This window comes from Prinia subflava, chromosome Z (genome assembly GCF_021018805.1).
Source record: "Prinia subflava isolate CZ2003 ecotype Zambia chromosome Z, Cam_Psub_1.2, whole genome shotgun sequence".
NCBI lineage: Eukaryota > Metazoa > Chordata > Aves > Passeriformes > Cisticolidae > Prinia > Prinia subflava.
In genome coordinates, this window is record NC_086283.1 from 95041080 (window position 1) to 95062603 (window position 21524).

Consider the following 21524-nt stretch of genomic DNA (forward strand, 5'->3'; position numbering starts at 1 on the left):
AATTTTGTTTCCCCTGCATCTCTTGGATTCCTTGTGATTGACAGTGGAAAACTTGGTTATATCTTCTGTATAATTTGGGAGCCAACAGTTACTATAATATGACCCCTTTCCCTCACAATCTTGCTTACAGCCTCCTTTTCAGCGTCCATGAAATCTGTGCAACTGTGCTGCCCATTGTCCGTGTTTCCTTCTTTTAAAGTTGTACTGGTCTAAGAGGGAGAACTGTGGCTCGTGCAGCATGCTGGGCAGCCTTGTTACCACCTTCCTGTTGTCAGTGCATGGTCTTCTGCAAACAAGTTCTTTGTGCTGTGGAGAGCTCTGGTCTGATTCAGATGTGTCCCTTGGTGTATTTTACTGCTGTTAGCTGTGTCCTTGGCTAACAGTACAGGTCGTTCTGTTTATTGTTGTTCCATTGGGTTTTTTGGTGCTGGCACACACAAATTTGCATCCCTGCTTCATTTACACCAATATTAATATTATTATGTATATCTCCAGTTGTCTCTGGACTCAGATTTTACTAGAATATATGTGTATTTTCTCCAGTTACGTCCTCTTTTTTGATATATCACATCACGTGATAGAAAAAGGAATGATCTATTTTTAATGTAATTCATAATGTCCCTTTTCAGTAAAAAATTATGTATGAGAGTTGAAACTATATTGAGAGTATTTTAAAGCTTTATAATACCTTTTTACTGGCAAACTTGTGCTCACCTATTTGTGTATGTGTACACATACACAACCTTTGTCTACACGTGCAAAAAGTCAGATAGTGATAGTGATGACTTTTCTGCGTATTTGAAAACTATGCAGATACATAACAAAATTCTTAAAAATAACCTGCCTCCCTGGAGAAATGACGCTCAGAAAATGAGGTGATCATGCTTTAAAGCTTAATTGTGTAACATTGCATCTATCTGCTGCTGTTCTTTGACTGCTGTGGTGTCTAAGTAATGTGACCAGGTACCATGTTTCTCCATAGCATTCTGGGTGTGCTGTGCCCTGTTGGAATTTTGTTTCAGCTACTTAGGCAAGGACAGGACAGGGTCAAGAATGAAAATGAATCTTAAGTAGTCTTAAGCTTTTTCAAAATAGTGGTCAAAGTTAAGTCACAGTGAAAAAGCAAAATTAAATCAGCCCATAGAGTCAAGCTGTGGTTCTGTAGGCATGCTGCAGCTTTTCAGGGTGGGAGAGTCACATGATTCTTGGTGGAAGCAAAGGAAATCAAATAGCTGAGGGCTTCCAAGTTTTGCCTAAAGTAAAAAATGTTTGTGCTGTAATTTAAAATATTTTTACACATTCAAAAAATTATTCTATCATGCATGAGATTCAACCTGGTTTAAGGGCCAGATCGCATGGCTCATGGGTTACTGGTGATGTGAAAGCAGGTGCCAAGGTGCTAAAGTAACTGAATCTCCACAAAGAAATAGCAGTAAAGGTCTCATCGGTTCACTGCTAAAACTGTATTGGTCAACCTGACAAAATGAAGCACAAAAGAGTAAATGCAGTGGAGGCCTGACAACTTGGCTGTCCTAATGTTCTTCACTGTCCCGTGTGGCAGTCTCTGCCTCTTAACAGCCTCTTCTGCTTACAATCTTTTTCACTGAGCTGCTCGCTCTGTGTCTGGGTGCTGCACTTACATCCTGCTTTACCTGTTGAACCAGCAGTTGGTGGTGCTTGCAGTGTTTCTGTGTGCATTGAAGCAGCAAAGCTTTGAGCAAGAGTGTACAGAAAATGCTTAAGGGAATTTAATGGCTGGAAATGTGAGATGCTGGGGCAAGGGAGCATTGATATCTGAGTGTTAGGGTGGGGTCTAGAGGTAACAGTGTGTGAGTGCAATGGTTGTGTGCTTGAATTCTGTCTGCCAGTGGCAAATGTGATTGATGTATATAAGCGTTTTTGAATAAGCATTGGCTCTGTCTTCTTGTTTGTTTTGTGAACAGAAGTTGCATTCTCAGCGAGTAGAATTATTTCTTTGATTTTGTTCCAGTAAAGTTTCAAAATTGTGTCACATACACAAAAAGCAAAAGTGACCGTATAACCACCTGTTTTACTCTGCTTCCTGGGAAAGTACTTATGCATTGAGAAAACAGGCAGAAGAATACCATGTGGGTAATCACTGCTAGTCAGCACAGCTTGAATTTATGAGAGTAAACCTTGAAAAACAGACATACTGAGGCAGCTTCTCATTCACTGTTTTTTTTCTTCCCCAGTGTCATTAATTTCAGGAAGTTCAGTTTTCTTCACTTAAGGAATGTCTGAAATTTGTTAAAAAGACCTTTTGTTAGCCACAAAAGGAGTTGCAATGGCTCGATGAATTGCATGATCTAGGCTGCTATGTGCTGTATTGATGAATTTTTTTTTTTTGGCACTTGGGCTACAAAGGTTTGAATAATCTCCTAATGTACAGAGGGAGCTTCCTAAGGCTGTGCAATTCCTAGTGTGCACACTTTTATTTAGTCTCCATAGGATTTGGGTCTTGGTGGGATTCTGGGAGGAGTACCTGAGGGCTTGATGAACCTATGTGGGGTTTTTTTTGTTTGTTTGTTTGTTTTTGTTTTTGTTTTTGTTTTTTGAGGGGGGTTAAAGTTGAGATATCAACTACTGTCCTGGATTAGGACAAATTTGAGACGGAACTTCCAAAGGGCTCGCTCTAGAAAGCAGATTCAAGTGGCCCCTCCTCCTACTGGTTCGAGAAAAAGATTTCCTTGGAAAAAAGTGGAAAAAGCTGTTTATTTAGCATGCACAGTATTCACAAGCATAAAAATGAATAATATGAAGCATTAAAACCTCCTGCTGTACTGGAGAGATGGCAAATTCAGAAAGTTCTGAAGTGGGGTTTAGCTTGGCTCTCTCATCAGTCCTTCAGCTCCAAGAAAAAGAAAAGCCACAGTCCAGGGAACTTCTCTGCCTCAGCCAGCTAAAAAAACCTAACTAAAAGCAAAGGAGGGCTCTCTCCTGCTGTCCACTGCAGACAACACTGTCTATGTGAAGGATGCGGGGGAGCAAGGGCAGTGTCTGCACATAAACTGCATGCTTCTGCTCTCCCCCTTCCCTCTCAGAACCAGTCTGAAAGAAAGGTGCAGAACTTAATATACAGCATAAACAGAACAGACAGCTGGGGATACAAGCATCATAAAATCACCCTAGGACAACTACAAATAAATGTTTACTTTTACCTTAAGAAAAGAAGCACTCAGGTATACTCTGGACAATATGTTTTTTCCTTTGGTGCCAGTAGTATCACCTGTATTCTAAATAGCTGCTCTCAGAAGAAAAGAGGCAGTTGCTGAGCATCAGGAATCTGCCTACCTTGCATCTTCAGTTAGGCATTTTGCCATTACAGATTTTCCCCTTGAAATTTTCAATATTATTGCCATTCCATTATGTAAAGTATAGGCTGACTTCTTACAGATGTTATGAATAACAATCATGAAATCCCAGTGAACCACTTCTGTTTTGTCTCAGAGGAGGAGGGAAGTATTTTTATCTCACACTCTTTCCTATGAAATACAGATTTGAATGTTTTTTATTACTGTCGTATTCTAAACCTGTACTATTGCTTATCATAAAGGACATTAGTTTATTTTTTACCTGCAGTTATGTGTCCTTAGACAGACTTGAAAGTTTTAAAGCAGACAGATAATAAATAGTGTGGCAGCAGGACCTCTGTTGGCCATAGCTAGGAGTGTGTGCCTTCTCTATAGTTAGGTTTTACTGACTGTGTCTTGTATATTTTGTGAACATAAGGCATAACATTTGAGGCTCTGGCCATTCTTGCCCCTACCACCACTTCTGTCCCTGTCTAAAACTTCTGGATCCTGTTAATTTCCTTCCACCCTACTATCTGTTGCTTCCCTTCCCCCTGGGAGTTACAGGTCATGCTGTCTTAGAAAGTTTTGTTGACTGAATGCAGTCCATTGCATGCTCTGTTTTGCTGGAGTTTTTCCACTTGTCTTTTTGTAAAGCCAAGTGCCTTCCCTGCAGGCATGTTATCTGGGTCAGAGCAGTGGAGAGCTGGGGCAGAGGTCCTGACACAGGTTTAGGCTTGCAGAACTCACTCTGTGATTGTAGTTTTCGTATGGGAATAGGCATGCCAAGACCCAACAGGCTGCCAAATGCTTTGTGTGTGGGAGTAAGGCGAGGAGGGGCCAGCGGCATGTGCAGCTCTTGGGATGGGAGGATGGCTCACGGATGGGTTGGATGGCAGCAGCACACAGCTCTCCTTTTGTAGGTTTGAAGAAGGAAGATATTGCATTGGCATGATACTATTCTGTTCCATAAAGGCAAATCAACGAGCTCTGCCTCTGTGTAGTCCTTATTGAGTCTTTGCTTACTGAGTCAAGGCAACGCCAACCTGGCATTAGCACACCTTCCTTCCATGTAAATGCCATTCTCTGCCATCTCTGTCCTCTTGTGTTGTCTCCTAAATTTTGTAGGGTTTCTGCTTCTCTGTCACATTTTTTCCTAGCAAGCCAGTCAAGCTTAGACCTGTGAGGTTTAATGAGGTGTGTTGCAACAGATCTCACAGGCATGTGAAAAGGTCAAGAAGGGTGCTGGGAATAAGTGGATCTGCATTATTGCCGTGCTTGCCTGAAAAGGGTAGCAGATAACTGCCACAGGGAGCAAGTGAGTCTAAAAGACTGACACAGGGAGTTTCTTACTTTGTATTCATTGTGTGTTGACTGCCACAGTGTAATTGCATATAATCACATTTCCTCAAATCCCAGTGGCTTCACTCATGAATGTTTAGTGTGGTCATGCCCCTAAGCAGTGAAGGCAGGCATGGTGTTGAGACAAACATGCTACCGCAGGTGCTCCTGATGTGGGGCTGAGCGTGCTGCTGTAAACAAGCAAGTTCCTGCTGTTCTAGCCCGAATGGAAAAGCTCTCTGGTGCCTTTGTAAATGCTGTGCAGGGAACATGGACACTGGGAATGCTTTTTTCCCCTCTGCTATATGGTACTACTCCATTATCAGATGACTGGACACTTACCTCACTTCAATACAGTGTGTGGTGGAAACAGGATTAAATCAGCCATGTTTATATTCATTTGTAGTATGGCCTTGAGACCCAGCCCTAGCTGTTCTGTGATTCTTCTTAGTATCATTGAGATGCTGCTGAAAATGAGCTTTTACAGATCGTTGTCATATTTTGTAAATGCTTGTCTCCTAGATTCTGCTAGGAGAAATGCAAAATGTTTCCATTTGCATTTAAAAATACGGCTGTTTTTATGGTTGACATGCCTGTCAGAAGTACCAAGAATATACCCACATATATCTAAATCCAGAAAGCTTTTAGGTTCTTGCTCTGTAAATCAGAACTTTGCTGGCTTTTTTAAAAAGTCAAATTTAACCAGCAAATGTGTCTTGGTGGGTTGAAGGCATGCGGTGGGGATATTGTCACTTTCAAGAGCTTTTTGCTTTGTTACTTATAGGGTAGAAACACTTAGCATAAGATTACACAGGGCTGCTGGTGTAATAAACCTGGTTGACTGGCTGTAGTCATTATTTTTCATTAGTGACTAGGTGATAGAATAGATGTATTTATGAAGTTTGCAGCAGACAACAAGCTGGGAAGAATGCAAGTATGTTGGAGAACAGTATGGGGTTTCAAAACCATTCTGATAACGTGGAGAAAATATACCAAGTAAAACAGAACTTCTTAGTCTTTCAGAAAATACTGCAGATATGCAAGATAGTTGAAAAGGTGTTAGTTTCCAGAAGTGATATGTGAGGTGTAAGGTACCACAGTTGCTGTTGGAGGGCAGTGGGTATCTTGAGCTGCAAAACATGCAACATTATTTTATCCCACACAGAAATTACAGGGTGGGTATTGAGGTGGATCAGCTAGAACCAGATGGACAACTCTCAGCTGCTCTGAAAATTTGACATGGTATGTGGAAAAATATTTATGGTGCTGGAGTTACTTATTTTAGAGAAGGGGATGCTGAGGGATGTTCATGAAAATATTCCAGTGCGGGAAACATCTGCCACGAGTAGGAAGTAAAAGTGTTTTCTGTGTTATTGGGGTATACAGCAAGATGTAGTGTGCTTAAATTGGATCAAGGGGGATTAATCTCAGATGTGGTTGAAGCAATGTCTAAACAATGTAGCAGAGGAGTGCATACCTGGGAGTGTTGTAAAATTGCTATCAGTTTTTAAGAACAGATGAGACAAACATCTGACTGGAACAAAAGGACTATTACAGGTATAATGGACCTCTCTTGGGGCAAGAAAATATGACCACTTGACTTTTCTAGCTCTCTTTATAAATGGTCATTATGTCTATGGGATTATTTGCTCAAACTTTCTGCTGAAACTTGATTCCTTATATTAAGTGTCTGCTTTGATGGAAGAAAATACCGTCTCATAATGGACAATGTTATTCATTTGTACTTGTCTGTAATGACAGAATTCCCTGTTGAACTGTGTATAGGGCTTTATGGAAGCATAAGATATGTCAAAAAATAAGTTTCAAACTTCTGAAGTTGGGTTTTTTTTTTGGTTTTGTTTGCATTTTTTTTTTGTTTGGTTTTTGGGGAAAGATTGATGGCTCTCTTACAGCTGCTCACCTCCATTTGGAGCACTTGCCTGTTTGTTTAATGACAAAGAGAACCAGAAGGTGAATTAAAAAAAAAAAAAATACAAAATTGAAGCATACATGGGGTAGCCTTACAGAATTGTTGAAAAGTCTCTTCTGCAAGCATATATGTATTTGTGTGCATGACAGGATCTTAACAAGGAATCAGTTATCAACCAGCCAAAACAGAGCTTGGTAACTCTGTACGTATATATTAGTTATTGATAGGTGGGTGTGGGGTTTTGGGAGATTCCAGCTGCAGGCTGGACTGTGGAATCATGAAATTTCCTACTTGTGCTTTAACTTTTTAAGGAGATACTCAGATACCATCATGACCTTAAAAACCTATTCAATAGATGGTTTTTATATTTTTAAGGTTTGTTATGTTTTCATTCTTTGGATGAAAAAATACATACAGGAAAGTTAAATGGCTTCAATTAGCACTGAAATACAGCTTAAATGAAGACAAGATAAACAAATGCTCATTAAGAGCCTGGGTTTGGGTTATCCCTGTGTAACAAGGGTCTTTAATGGGAACAACTGTTTAAAGCCTGTGTAATGTAGAACTTTTAAAAAAGTATATCTATTTTTGTCTCTAATTTTTTAATGCTTTTTTGTTCATGAAAGGCAGTGCAGATTGAGATCATAATTATTATTAACGTATAATTTATCAAGCTTTTTACAGTTCTAGTATTAGCTTAAAGTTTGTTGACAAGAGACTTTATTGGTTGAGCTATTTTTATTGCTCTCTAATTTTAATTTATTTTGATTTTATTCTTACAGCATAAGAGGGAAATATGGTAGGAGAGTGTCCAAATCTGAACTAGCTGACTAGCTGCTCTGGGAGTTTTCCATTTAAAAAAAAAAAAAAGTATGCTGTGCTATTGTATTGATTTTGTACGGATGTTATTTTGGAGATTGCACAGGCAGGTGTGAAAATGATGCTGCCTAGTCAAGAGAGATGGGACACTAGTTGGTGGAATACAAGAAAGGCTGCTTTAACAGATTGCTAACATCTCTTAACACCTCTTGCTGATGTCATCTGTAATCATTCAGATGATACGTGGACAAAGAATAGAGAACTTTTTCTTTCATTCTGTGGCCACCTTGGTACCTTGATTATTTGCAGGTGTCTTCTGAGCTCTCAGAGTTGCAGTACCAGTCAGTAGGACTCCTGCTTTATCTAAAATACACAAGGAGGATGTCCTGGCTGTAGGGAAGGTTTAGGAACTCCCTGTTGAAACTCACTGTGGAAAAATGGAAGTGAGTGAGGTTCTGGAGAGATTTTGCCATATCTTGTCTGGTGGATGTTATTGATTCCTTTAATCTGCAATGTTTTAGGATCAGTGGTTTTACTAAAGACGTTCAGTGTGACAACCAGGTGCTGGGTTAACTTATAGCAGTTCAGTTATTTCTAATGTTTAATTAACATTGCTAATAAATACATTCTTTCGATCCATTCTGGTTTTTAGTAATACAGACAATACCACAGAGCTATCGGCAGAATAGGCAACTAATTTATAAAAAGTTACTAAAATATATTTGAGTTTAGTAGAGTGCTTTCTAGAACTATAATTTTAAAACAAGTCCTTGCAGAATCATAAGGGTTAGAGCTCTAAATGGTCTCTGGCATGATTTGCAAGACCACCTGGTCTTTCACTGTGTACTCCAGTGACACAGTGCATTAAATAACTTAAATAATGCAATAAAATGCATTATTTAAGTTGTTTACTGGTATCAGATCTATGGAATGCCTGTAAATGTCCGTAGATCCATGGTGCTAACATGACTTAGGGCTGGAAGGGGTTGTCTAGCCTGTCTTTCTGTCGTGGCATACCAAACAGTTGTGCCCGTGCCCTGGGAGTTCATAGTGCTCTGTGCTGGCCTGTATTGAACACAGATAACCCACAGACATGCAGGTTCTACCAAAATCTACCCACTGCCCTGCAGTGACAAGGAATTCGTTTCTGCCTGCCGTGCTGAGCCCACTGTGCAAACTGAGTTTTTGCGTGTGGGCAAATGCAGAGACCTTCCGCCCTTCCCCAGGGAAAGCGACGGGACAGGCCACCTCCTCCTCCTTGTGTAAGCTGACCAGGATGAAATATTCCTTGCAATTGCAAATTGGGCAATTATTGTGAGTCTGGGCATAAGAGTGAGACACACCAGACAGGGATCTAAGGAAAAGGGATGGGTTCACCATCTGGTATGGCTTCCTTAGCTGTGACCTACCTCAAATACTAATGGGAAAAGTAGGAGGTAGCCAAACAACCCTGAATAAACTGGCCAGTTAGATCAATATGAAGAATACTTTTTGGTGCTTTCTGGCAGATGGCTAAAGCATGAGGTTTGCTTCATACACACTGTGTTGGTCAGTCTGTTGACTTCAGGCAGAGGTAACAAACAGGAAGATTCATATTTCAGACCGCTTTTTTTTTGTGTTGTTATAATATGCCCAGGCATGCTGTGTTGAAAGATTGTAAAAAGAGATTATGTTGTTCACCCCATTTCTTTTGTGCCGTGTTTTGTATCTCACTGATGCCAAGAAGCAGTGTTGAACTCTACTTCATCATTCCTGCTTGCACTTCCTTATAAACTATCGTGCTAGCAGTGAAGCAGCTGTGCTTGCTGGAAATGCACAAATGTGTGAATTGGTGTGCTAAATGGATTAGATGACAGAAATTCTGATGAAGTGATCTGTTGTTTAAGGACTATGACAGAAAGGTGTCGTTGTTCTTTGAGAGTTGATTACTAACCCTAGAATGCCTTTGAAAAGCATTAGCCAAGAGCACATGCAGAACCAAAGGATGCATTGACTTGTAGATTATATTAGTGTAATTGTTGTTAAATGTGACAGAATAATGTCACATTTAACAGAAAGCCAGTGGCACCTGCATTGTCAATGGTGTTATTGTATTATTATTTAAGAGGAAAAAGCAAGAATAGTCAACATCTGCAGAAGAGAGGGGCTTTGAAAGCATACAACATTAATAACTGTGGTGTGGAAGTAACATCTTTCTGGTTTGTGTTTCAAGGAAATAAACATTTCTCTGTGCTTACTTGGTTTTGCTTGGTTTTAACCAGGTGTCTGAGATCACTAAACCAGAGAGACCTCAGTAAAGATGTAAATGAGTAATTTGAGCCATGTTTTCCTACATCTTGCATTTTAAATTTGCTCTTGAAACAGCTAGGAGGACCAGGGTTTGCATTTGCAAAGGAGTACAATGCTTACAGCCCTTCAGTGCTGTGAGTGACTTTTTGTTTGGAATTCTTTCCAGATGAGACACTTTCTTTACAGAAGTTGGGTCAATATAGGCAATATCTGCCAGTATTTTCAGATTAATCTACATTTAGCTTTTGTAGTAACAATAAGCCTTCTCGCTAACTTTCGCTTCTTTACTCAACTGTGTTGATGAACTTAAATCTAAGCAGTGAAAATTAAGAGCAAACAAGATATTTTTATCAAACTTGAAATCAGCTTTCACTTGCAAGGCTTCATCTAATTAAATTGCTGCAGTTTTTTGCCCCCAAATACATGAAGCAGATCCTGTTTATTCCTGGAAAAACTGTAAGAATGCAACAGTGAGAAAAATTTGATCTCTTACTTTGGATTCCTCTCTCTTTCTCAGTAAATCATGATTTCCTAAACTTCTTTCTGGATCAGGCAAAATGTATCGAAGAAAAATTTTCAAAGTCAAGCTATGGCTCATTCTCAGTTTAGAATAATTTTACGTTAATGTAATGTGAGGTGCTTGCACGAGTCAGCTCAGGAAAGATTTATCATGGTCACAAAATAGCCCTTGGATGCAACTGTTTGTGTTTAAGCGCCTGTACCCAAATGCCAGTCCCACTGAGTTTCCTTTTAGACAGGACAAGCTGCTGGTAATTGTCCTCCTGTAGGTGAAATGTACTAGATGACAAACTGTTGTGTTTCACAAAGTAGTGTTTAGTGACAGACTATTCTTTTGCACGTGGAGGAAAAAACAAATAAAACAAGTGCCTTTGCTGTGGACTTCTGTTCACCTCAGCAGTAAAATTTGCCTTATGGAAGTAGTGTGTCATCTTTGTATTGCAGTTCTGATGGAGGCATACCTTCACCTCCAGAGCTAGTCCTTTTTCTAGTTTGTTAACAGAAATAGTTCTGGTGCCATCCTGATTCACTAGAGTTGGCTGTCCTTGAGGTATTAATGCTGTCTCCTACTCTTTGTGCCTTCAACAAAAAGTGAACAGTTTTATAGGACAATTGATAGTGCTTGGGTGCTACGTGTGCATGTGCTTACATAGCTAACAAAGCACCAAACCCAAGGCTGGTGTCCACAAGGTCAAGCCCTCTGAACTAAAGGCTTAACTAAAACTGTCTGGTGTGCACACAGTCACAGTTTACCTGTCAAAATTTTCTTTCTCCATCAGAAATGGAACTTCTCAGCATCTGAAGAAGTATTATGTGCAAAAGATATTTTTATCAAAAGATTTTTAAGGGAACAGATCCTGGTTTGAGAGGTGTTGCACAGTGGGAATAGGGAGCTGTCTGTTCTTGGCAGCAAGGGGAGAGCCATGAACCTGTGGCTGTAGTATCCCATACTGTGATGCTGTCTAGTTGAATTTTTGTTCTTAAATGATTGTCTTCCAACTCAATAGTGAAAAAAAATGTAGGCCTGGCAGCTTCACCAGATAGTTTCAGTATCAGAGTTGTTTTACTGTTAGACAGTTGATTCTTGCACTATATTTTTCAAATTTGAGAATATCATCAAAAATTGATGTTTTGCTTGGGTTCTGAGTAAAATTTGAAAAACCAGTCTGAAAGTGCCGTTCAGAGTTGGGCACCTAACTGATTTTTGTGCCCTTGCAAATCTGTGCATTCACCCATTGTGGTTAGTGAGCTGGAATTTAACTCCTTCAATTTCATTCTTTCTTTTGGGATATAGGAGAATTTAGAATTTTCTTACAGAGATTGCTTACAGGATGCTTGCAGGGACCTCAGGTTAACATTCAGAATCCAGGTGTCTGTTACGTTTTAAAAATTCAAATCCATAGTTCTGTGTATCCTTTAGGTTTGTTTTTAGTGTCTTCAAATGAAAGCTTCAGAATAATATATAACATAAATCTAAAATACCTTCCAATGGAAATATGTAGGTAATATAAGAGATATAATTGAGAATTCAATTATTCTTTTTTACTGTGTGGTTGAAAAAACAATCAAGTTCACCAAATCCGGTTCAGTAGTTTCCATAACTGGAAGATTTCCCTCTGTTTCTGAAACCTAGTACCTGTGAACTCACCAATACCTTCCAAAATTGAGCCAAGGCCCCAAAAAGCAGGAGCTTCATCTGGTCCTGTCTTTTGACTGAAATCTAGAAGTCATCCATCCACAGAGCAGGTCCAGAGCTCTAGCAAAAATAAAATCATGAGGTTGACTTTATTGTGTTGTGTACAGGAAAAGTAGGTGGATGAGATAAAATATTCTAGCTCTAAAATTAGTAAAAATAATTACTTGCACTTTGTTTTTCTGGTCTTTTGTAGAGCACTGAAAAAAATGCTGGTCCTTGTGGAACAATTCAGTATATATTTATTAAAACTGTAATCTCAGAATAAGAGAGAGTACCTAAAAAAGAAATGTAATTAAATGATAACCAAAATCCTACATAGCAGCACTGATCTTAAACTGTCTATATAAAGTGTTGTTTAGCAGTTTTCTTTTAAGTGATGCTACATTTAATACTGAAATAATGAGATTTTTCTGCAGTTTCTAGGTTTGGCTCTCACCAATATAAACTATATATAGTTTATATTTATATAAACTATATATAGTGTATATAAACTATAGATGATAAATATAATATAAACTATAGTTATAGTTATTATACCTATATTTAAATATAAGCTTAATATAAACTATAGATGATTTCCCTTTAAGATTCAGGCGCAGATGTGACAAAACCAAACGATGACTTCTCGTTTTGTATTAACCTTTGTGTTACAGGAACGTGTTTGTTCTGAGAAACCTTGACAATTAATTTTCTCCATTAAAGGGACAGAGCCTGCTTTTCATTCAGCAGTTTGCTGTTCCATCACTGCAGAAACCGCCTGTTTACCACAGTAGGGAAAGGGATAAGGGGACTTAAGGAAGATGGCTCAATCCTATTTGGCAGGATCGGAGGGGGTGGCGAGCACTGGAGGTTTGCCAAGGGAAACTGTGTTAAGCACAGCGTCTGTTTGTGCGCGGTGGGCTGGTGTAGCGAGGGGGACCACTGCATCCTGCGAGGTGTGAGTGTGAGTGTGAGTGTGTGTGTGAGTGAGTGTGTGAGTGTGTGTGTGAGTGTGTGAGCGTGTGTCGGCGCAGCGGCTGCTGCTGCTGCGGAATTCCGGGGCTGAATTACTCGATGTGCACAAGCGAAGGTGCCGCTCGCTCCGCCAAAGCGGCGCTGGCACTAACCTGAGAGAGGCAGCCTGCGGCTCTCCGTGACAGCCGGAGGTGGAAGGACCGCCACTCGTGGTCCTCCCCCCGCCCCAGGAGATCCCGGGTCCATTCCTTTATAGTGTTCATTTGGCTCTCTGTCATCGCCAGAATGCTGCCCGTGAATGTGTGTCATGATTACAATAGAGTGTGGTAACACATAACAGCAATGAAAGCCCAGCGGGAAAGGCTACAAATTCCAGGGCTGACCTTGGAGTAAGTATTGTCTGTCTTTAATATTTTAATGGTTTCTGCATGATGCCGGCTTTTGTGCAGTCAGGAGCTTTTAACAAACGTTTGTGCTGACAGCCGGGGAGCACTGCAGCTCCAGGTTGAGGGAACACGTTTTCAGTGCATTGCAGTTGGTTTCAGCAAATGTGTGAGCCTGGAGCCAGGATATTGCAGTGTGTTTGGAAAGGAGGCATTTCTGCGTATTTAAAGTTACTGAATCTCAGTGCATGAAGCATCCTGTCAGCTTGCAGGGGAAGAATCTGTCAGTAGGCCATGGTGTCTGTCTTTCTCTTCGGCTCTCTGTTGCTGTTTGTTTATCCCTGTGCTGCCTTTTAGAAAGGCCTCTTTCTGTGCTGAATAATAGAGAGCAGTGCGAGAGATTGAAGCATTATAAAAATGCTGCTTGTGAAAATTCATCAGGAACAAGACGTATTTTACATACGTAACTGCACTAATGACCTGTATTGACATTCTGGAGGATTCCTGATAGTTTCTGTAGTAAGTATGTTTACCTAATTTAGCAGTGTGTTTACTTATACTCGCTTAAAACTGATTAAGTAATTTGTGTGCTTTCAGCTGTTTAGAGAGTATCTAAATGAAAACGTGTAATTTTAATGTATAGTGATAGTAAGTGTAGTCTTTTATTCATAAATGCCAGCATATGTTTACCCCACAGATGCTAATCAAAGCCAAATATTTATTTCTATACATACACACATACCTGCAGTCTACACTGACATGTCAGGCATGTATGTATGCATGTTACAGCCACCATGAGAACTTGCTAATTTTATCTAGGTAAATAGATATGGCTACGTCAGATCCTTTAGTATTCCTTGGGACTGCCCCATTCTTGCTGGATTAAAAAAACTCAACAAAACCCTGAATGCTGCAGATGCCTGCAGTAAAGTTATTTAGCTATGAAAGGTATTATCTCTGGCATCTGCTGTGTGTTAAAGAGAGGGCTATAGGTAAGTGTACAGTGAAGCAAATAATTTATTCTAATAATCACAAGAAGGTGACAGAGCACTTTATTCCAAGGAACAAATGTAGATGTCATACTGTTCCCCAGAACTACATTAATGAAATGTCTCAGAAATTCTGCATTTCAGTCAGGCATCTTCTGATAAGAGGAGTGTGTGTTAGCTGTGGGCAGGCTAAGCTCTAGATATTTTTCTGAAAAAACCAGCATTACTAATTTCTCATGAGTTTTGGAGGAGGGGTCTTATCAGAGATCTCATTAAAATGGTTTCCATGAATAATTGATAATTATACTTCTTCTGAGGCAATTTAAATATTTTTAAATCAATCTTCACTGAATTATGTAATCGTCATGTGAGAATAACATCACTAGCTGCAAAGGACGAAACAGGATTCATGTTTTTCAATGTATGTGTGTGTTTTTATAATATGAAGTAATTGTTTACTGCTTCCTCCTTTTTCACAGTAACCTAACATAATTACATATGCTTTGCCATATTTTCAAAATGTTTAATACTGATAACATTAATAGTTATATTTTAAATTCAATACTGATCATTGTTTTTGTTAAAATGTTGTCTGGATATATTTACTTTTTCCATATATTTGAATTACTTTTGTCATCACACTTGCTACTTTTTGAACTTGTAGAGAAAAGAAAATACCATATTTTGGTTGCTGGCACATAATTATTTCCATAGAGTCATTCTCTCATGATTTGCCAGAGTTGAGTCAATGCAGACTTAAATCATGTCTCCCAAACTGTTAATTGCTATCATTTAAAGAAGAGCATATCTAGGGAGGAAAAAAGTCCAATTTATTCCTTGCACTCTGAGTCTCGTGAATTTTCTTTCAGTAAAGTTTAAATGTTGGGACTAGAATTATGTTGTCTCCCTGAGAAACAATTATAGTCTGTCTACTTTATATTCATTACTTGCAAAAAGCTCCTTGAAAGAATATTAAATCCAAAATAACGCATTCCAAATTTAGTAAGTGTAAGAAGTAAGGCTGCTTGTCATGCACTGTGATAATTTGTTTTAACAGGTTTTAGTAGGTCTTAAAAAAGCAAAGCTGAAGAGCGAGTTCTGTAGAAGAACTGGATTGACACACCACTATCATCTCTCGGTGGGAATTTTTAGATCCATAGTACTAGCACATCTGACACTGGATGCCCTCAGAGTCTGTGCCATTACTGAGACTCTGATGTGTTACAGCACTGAAAATGAGGAAGAATGTGAGTAGCTACTAGCCAGTGTAGGACTTCCACTTGCTTGTGTGAGCCATCCAGTAGAGGAAGGGCAATGGCCTTACCATAGAGTATTTCTAGGATTTATTCACAGCAAGGCGAATTAGGGATCTCAGTCTGGCGTTTGAAGTTACTGTATTCTTCTTATTTAATGCCAGAGCTGGTTTTTTTCCTCTCCTTTTACCCATTCTGGCTTTAGAAAATTCCTTGTCCCAGTTGTTACTCCACAGCAGTCCCCTTGCTGTCTCTTTGCTGCAGCCCTTTGCTTTTGGCCAGTTGGTGCCAGCTCTCTTCTCCCTCCACCTGGACTATCTTTGGATCAGTTCCAGCTTCCCCTCACTGCTTCTGGTCCTCATGAAGACTCGTGAAGACTCTGCCAGAGTGGTCTCCATGGCCTGCCTCCACATCTTACCTTGCAGTGCCCCTAGGAGCTGCAGTGCAAGCACTGACTGTGCAGCACAGGATCATTTCCCAGCTGACTGGTGGACCAGAAAGGGACAATTGGGGACAACCTACCTGCTCTGCTGCATGGAGATGAAGAGATAGAGCAGATAAAGCGTAGAAGTACAAAAGCAGTTTTTTACAAGTCTGTCCTGTATGGATCATACAGAAACAAAGATCCTTCCCCGTGTGTGTTGTTGCAGGTCAGTGCAGTGCAATGCAACAGAGACTGCCCCAGTGGAACAGCTGAAATCTGCCTGTTGATCCACACCTTGTTCTGCAGGCTTGGATGAGCCTGGGTTCAATTTAGCCATTTTCAAAGTGACACATTGAGCCATTGTCTCTTAGTGGATCTTGTCAGCTGAAAAGTACTCTTGTGCTGGCTCAGGGGTCTGCAGTTGAACCAGACTAGCTTGCACTTGGCTGCTGGTGCTCTCCTGTGCACCTCGTTCAGAAATTATAAAGGCACAGTTGGCAGCCAGAGGAATTTACCCACACACAGTCTTGTCAGAAGTTACCTGCAGGCCCATCCTTGTCTCAGTGTGCATGTCCCTGCCAAACTTGGTGCCTTCTCCAAGGCATCTCACAAAGGAAAAAGTTGCAAAAGTATACTGTGTCAAAATCGTATTCCCAAGCTGTTCTAGAAACTGTAGTACTCTTCCTGCTGAAATGTGCAAAGAACCTGGATCAGGTATCCACCTTGAAAGATTTTGAAGGCGGAATATTAATATCTGGCAAAGTGTTATGCAGTTGAAAATACGAACTGGACCTTAGCTGTGCTTAGCACATTGGCCTTCTGCATCTCCACTGGGGACAGGACAGGAGTGCTAGCATTGGCTGGCTGCAAGGTCTGGTACAAAGCAGAACAAATCTTCGTGAAGATAAGCTGAAAAAAGTTCCCCATGAGCTTCTGCCTTTGCCCAATCTGCACAGTGGGTTTTTTTGACAGATAGCTAAAGCAAATTGCAGTGAGAGGCATGCTATAAGCATGTTTTTTTTTAAGAATCTCTCCTGTGAGTTTTGTGGGGAAATGTGCATATGATAGAATGAACATCTTTTAAAAGAGCATCTCTGAAATCTGGCAGTGGCCAGCTGTTTTTCTGACAAGCCTTTTGAATGGAGATGTACTTGAGGCAACTTCTTGAAGACACGTTTGAAGTCAAATGCTCAAGTAAGGATTTTATGGATGAATTGTTTATATCCATATTTGATTATGTAGAAGAAGAACTTAGCGTTTGTGAGGAAACATTTCATAATGAAATTGATGCTAACTGGAGCACTTCTATTTTTCAGTAAGTGTGCAAATTTTAAGCTCTCAAACTGGAAATTTTAATAAAATTTTCCTATTGCTGATGGAAGTTTATAATCAATTTTAGTTTTTCCTTTTGTTTTAATAAATCTGATTTGCATATTAAAAACTTAAACCTCCTGCCCCTCAAGATTCTTTAAGAGAAAAAGTGCACCCCAGCTGCATATTCTGTTTGGTTAGATGTCTAAAAAAATTACCATGTTTCACCACTCTTGGGACTTTGTACACAGGTATTGTTCCTGGAGGAAGTCTAACATAGTCAAGCATATGCATCAACACCAATTCTCATATTTATTTTTATTTAAATCAATTTCATCTTAAGTCAAAACCCGTGTGACTACTGTCAATCACTTCATTCCGGAGGATGGTCATATTTTGGTTCTAACCGAAGCTCCTTTCATAACTCCTACACTAAAACATGCAACTCTTGCTAAACTTTCTGTTCACTAGAGATGACATTATTTTAACTTGCAGTCTCACCCCAAGGAGCCTGAGCCCAACCCCAACAAGCCCCTGCAGTCCATGCAGTCCTCTGTTCGCTTTTCATTTTTGGAGGTAAGCAAGTAAACTTCCATTGTTGATGTTTTCTTCTGCATCCAAAACCTAATGATCAAAACATATTGCAAAAGGAAAATTGGAAAAAAAAAAAAAGATTAAATATGTCTCTGCAATCCAAAATACGTTTTAGTAGACCAGCTGCAGTTCTGAAGGTAAGTATTTTATGGAAAAAAAAAACCCAGGATAATCTGTATTTTGAGATTTAGTACAGACACTCAAGATACTGATGCACAATTCTATGTTGCTTTGGCTGCTTGGGAGTGTATCTGAAATTTTGTAGTTTGCTTCCTGTGATCATACCTCAGATTGTATTCTGTTATGTGAGAAGTTTAAGGTGTGTTCAGAAATGAGGGTGATTCAGGAAACACATGGTTATTTTTTGCTTACATGAGAGCTAGTAGTGTGCTTAGCAAGTTGAGTTGATTCAGAACACAAAGTCATATTCAGTAAATTGGTAGGACTGTTTTGTCAGGACTAGGAGGATGTTAAGCTTCACTTCCATTTCAGTAGTGTTCTAGATAAGCCCTAACAGCTACATGCAACATCCTTTTCACCCTCTTCTTTATCCTACTTCCATGTTTATTCATAAGAATAATTTTTTTTGGCAGAAAGGTAGTTATCTTCATGAGATCAGAAAATCATTAAGTGATAAAGGCTTTATAATTCTTTGTATTATGTAAAATGATAATAAATAATAATTTATGGATGTTTCTGATACAGAAGAACTTGTTTTCCTTCCTTAATTTTTTTTTAAGCAGAAAGTTAAATTTCTAGTCAGGGATCTCATCTCTCAGTCAGTCATTGAGATTCTGTTCCATAGGGAAAATAGTTCTTAAAATGAATTACTAATAAGTTATCAGTCCCTCATGGATTAAGAAAAAAAACCAAACAACAAAACAAAACAAAACCACCCCACTTTTAATTTTGGTCAGAGGTCTCACTTGTTCCTGGGAGAATAAGAACTACCTCCTTGTTAAATTACATAATAAAGTATATTTGTGGTTTTTTGGTACCACCTCAGCCATAGTGTGGCACAGGTGAGGGTTGCTTGGATAACTGTATGTAAATCTGTGTAAATCTGCTTCAGTATACTGAAGCAGACAAAATTAATGGGTGAGAGCCCTTCTACCACGTGACACTGAAAAATGAAGCAATAACCTAAAGACTTGATACGTGTTTCTGAAGAAATATTGTAGTTTTATATTTATTCTGTTTTGTTAGGGAAGAGATGGTACGAGAATCGCTTATTTGTGCAATTTTCACTATGGTTTAAATAAATATACTTTTTTTCTGCCATGAAAACACTTCTATGATGTTTGTTTGATAAATTACCCACAAAATCATCAGCTGGTATAGAATGCTTGGTGAAATTAGCATTTTCTAATTGGCTCTTTATTTTATACAGCCAGAAAAATCACTTCCCTTTGTGGTGAGGGATGTGCTCTTTTTCAAAATTTCAGATTTGTGGAATTAAAAAGCTGTATACAGATTTTATATTTTGTATTACCTGGATGACCTGCTGAACAGCCTCTGCAGATCTGTGGACGTGTGGCTGTGCAAACTGTGCTATAGGCACAGCCCTCAGTGTTTTCAGAGCTCAGACCTTGTTTACCCCTCTGGGTGGCAGAGACTCCCAGCAGTGCCAAGTCTGAGCTTTTCATCCTATGATGGAGGATGTTGGGAGCAGACTTTTTGAAGAAATAGAGTGGAAATTATTGATACTTTTTATGTGAAGCCTCATCCCTTGATATGTCTGGGAAATGTCAAAGTTCATAGGGATTTTTTTTAGGTTCTGTCCTGAAACTTATGTAAGACTCTGCTGGAGTGGAAATGTTTAAAGTCTGATTAAATCTGAAACAGACTGCTGTATTTATCTCTAGCTGCAGAGGACTGCTGGTGTACTGAACATCAAATATTTTACTTATTAGTTACTCTTAAGCTTGACCTAGCGTAGTGGAAAAATGAAATGTGTTGGTTTTTAGGGTATATAAATAATTAGCATTTCCTGTTCCATTAGCTTAGAGTACTCCCGTATGTGGGAGGAGAGGAATTACTTCAGTGACACTGCCTTTGCTCATATTCAGAAATGTTAACACGGGAGCCTTACCAGAATGAATGGGTAGGGTTTTCCTGTGGTATTTCTCTCTAACATGCTGGCTCATCTCCCTCACGGCCTTTGACTTGCACAGCTGCTCCTTGGGCGGTTGTTTCTGTTGAAGTTCTGCTTGTAGCAGTTGTCACATACAGTAGTAGTCTAAAGGGAACCTTTTGCCAGCTAGATGATGATGATCTTTTCAAAACAAACAGTAACATCCTGTGAATGGAAATACCTGCCTGCTGGTACAGTGTGAAGCTATCCATTCCTTACTTCTGAGAGAGGGTGGGGGATGAGGCGGTATTTCAGATCTCAGGAAGATAGGCACATATTTACCATTATATTTTATCTTTGGTTTGAGTCACCTAAAAATTCCCAGCTGCAATTTGGAGGAAAAATAACATGCAGTTTTAGTACTAATAGTTATATGCAGCAGATTTGCAAGGAAAGAGAGAAGATGATGTAAATAACTGAGCACAGATACTGTGCTTCATCACAGCTACTATCTTAAATATCCTCATGCTTCTAACATAATTTTAGTGTTTTTCTTTGCTGTGAATAGTTTGGAGTCCTTTGTCACAGTAATGGGGAGTGGAGTGGGGAGAGTATTTGAAAAGGCCCAGGAGGAAACACTAAGTGCTAGAAGTTGTAGTAGCTTCTAGTAAAAGCGATAAAGAAAATGGAAATAATAAACTAAAAAATATATAACAGCATGCAGTTGAACCTGAAGAGTACAGAATGGTGATTGTCAACAAAAATCTTTTTATTCAGCCTTTACTGATGTCACTGATACTGGGCTGGGGATGAAAAAAAATCTCTAAGGTAGTTGATAGAAAGCTCTTAGCCTCTACGAAAAAGAAAAGATTATAGTGAATCTTCCAAAAAGCTTTTACTCAGAAGCATGAGGATTGCATGAGTGTCAGGCACTGTACAGACACAAATGTTACTGCCTGGCTCAGACTCGTGAAGAGGTGGACAGGAGTCATTCCGAAGCTTTGAAAAAGAAAGCATCAAGTAAAAAAGCCCATGTAATTTTTTTTTATGGTTAAATTTTGTTATAGACTATTTAATGACAAAAATCGAGTTCACCTGATCCTATCTCCAGCTGAGTTGGCAGGAAGGCAAATGAGGATTATTATCTGTACCTTTCACTAATGTAATCTGCTCTTTTGGGAAGCTTGTGAGGATGCCACTGTAAACACTGCATTTTACATGGCGTCATGTTGTCAAATGATTGTGTGTGTTACCAAGAGCAGCAATTAGAAGTATAACTGGCATGGATTAAACTTCATCCTATGGCACTGAATTGAAAGAAAAACAAATGTCAGTATCACAGATAGCTTGACTGCTTTTTAGTATTTACTAACTTTTTGTATCTGGAAATTGCCAAACAATGTTGACACTTGCACTTTCTTTACATGTAAACTGAATCTATAATATGAATGAGTAACCATTACAAAGGGAGAATTAGCATGAAACTTTATAATTTTATACAAATAAAAATCAATTATTAAACTTTATATGAAACTGTATTTATGCTGTCTAAATTCATATACCAAATTGTTAAATACAGAAATTAGAAGTCAGTGTGCTCCTATTCTTCCACTTTCTCTGTATGTGTCCCTTTTTTC

General features: G+C 39.2%; 1 protein-coding gene across 3 annotated transcripts in view; it reads left to right on the top strand.

Moving 5' to 3' along the window:
* MAST4 (microtubule associated serine/threonine kinase family member 4) overlaps nucleotides 1–21524 on the top strand; it is a 275995-nt gene that overhangs the window by 134953 nt on the left and 119518 nt on the right. The window lies entirely within an intron of this gene.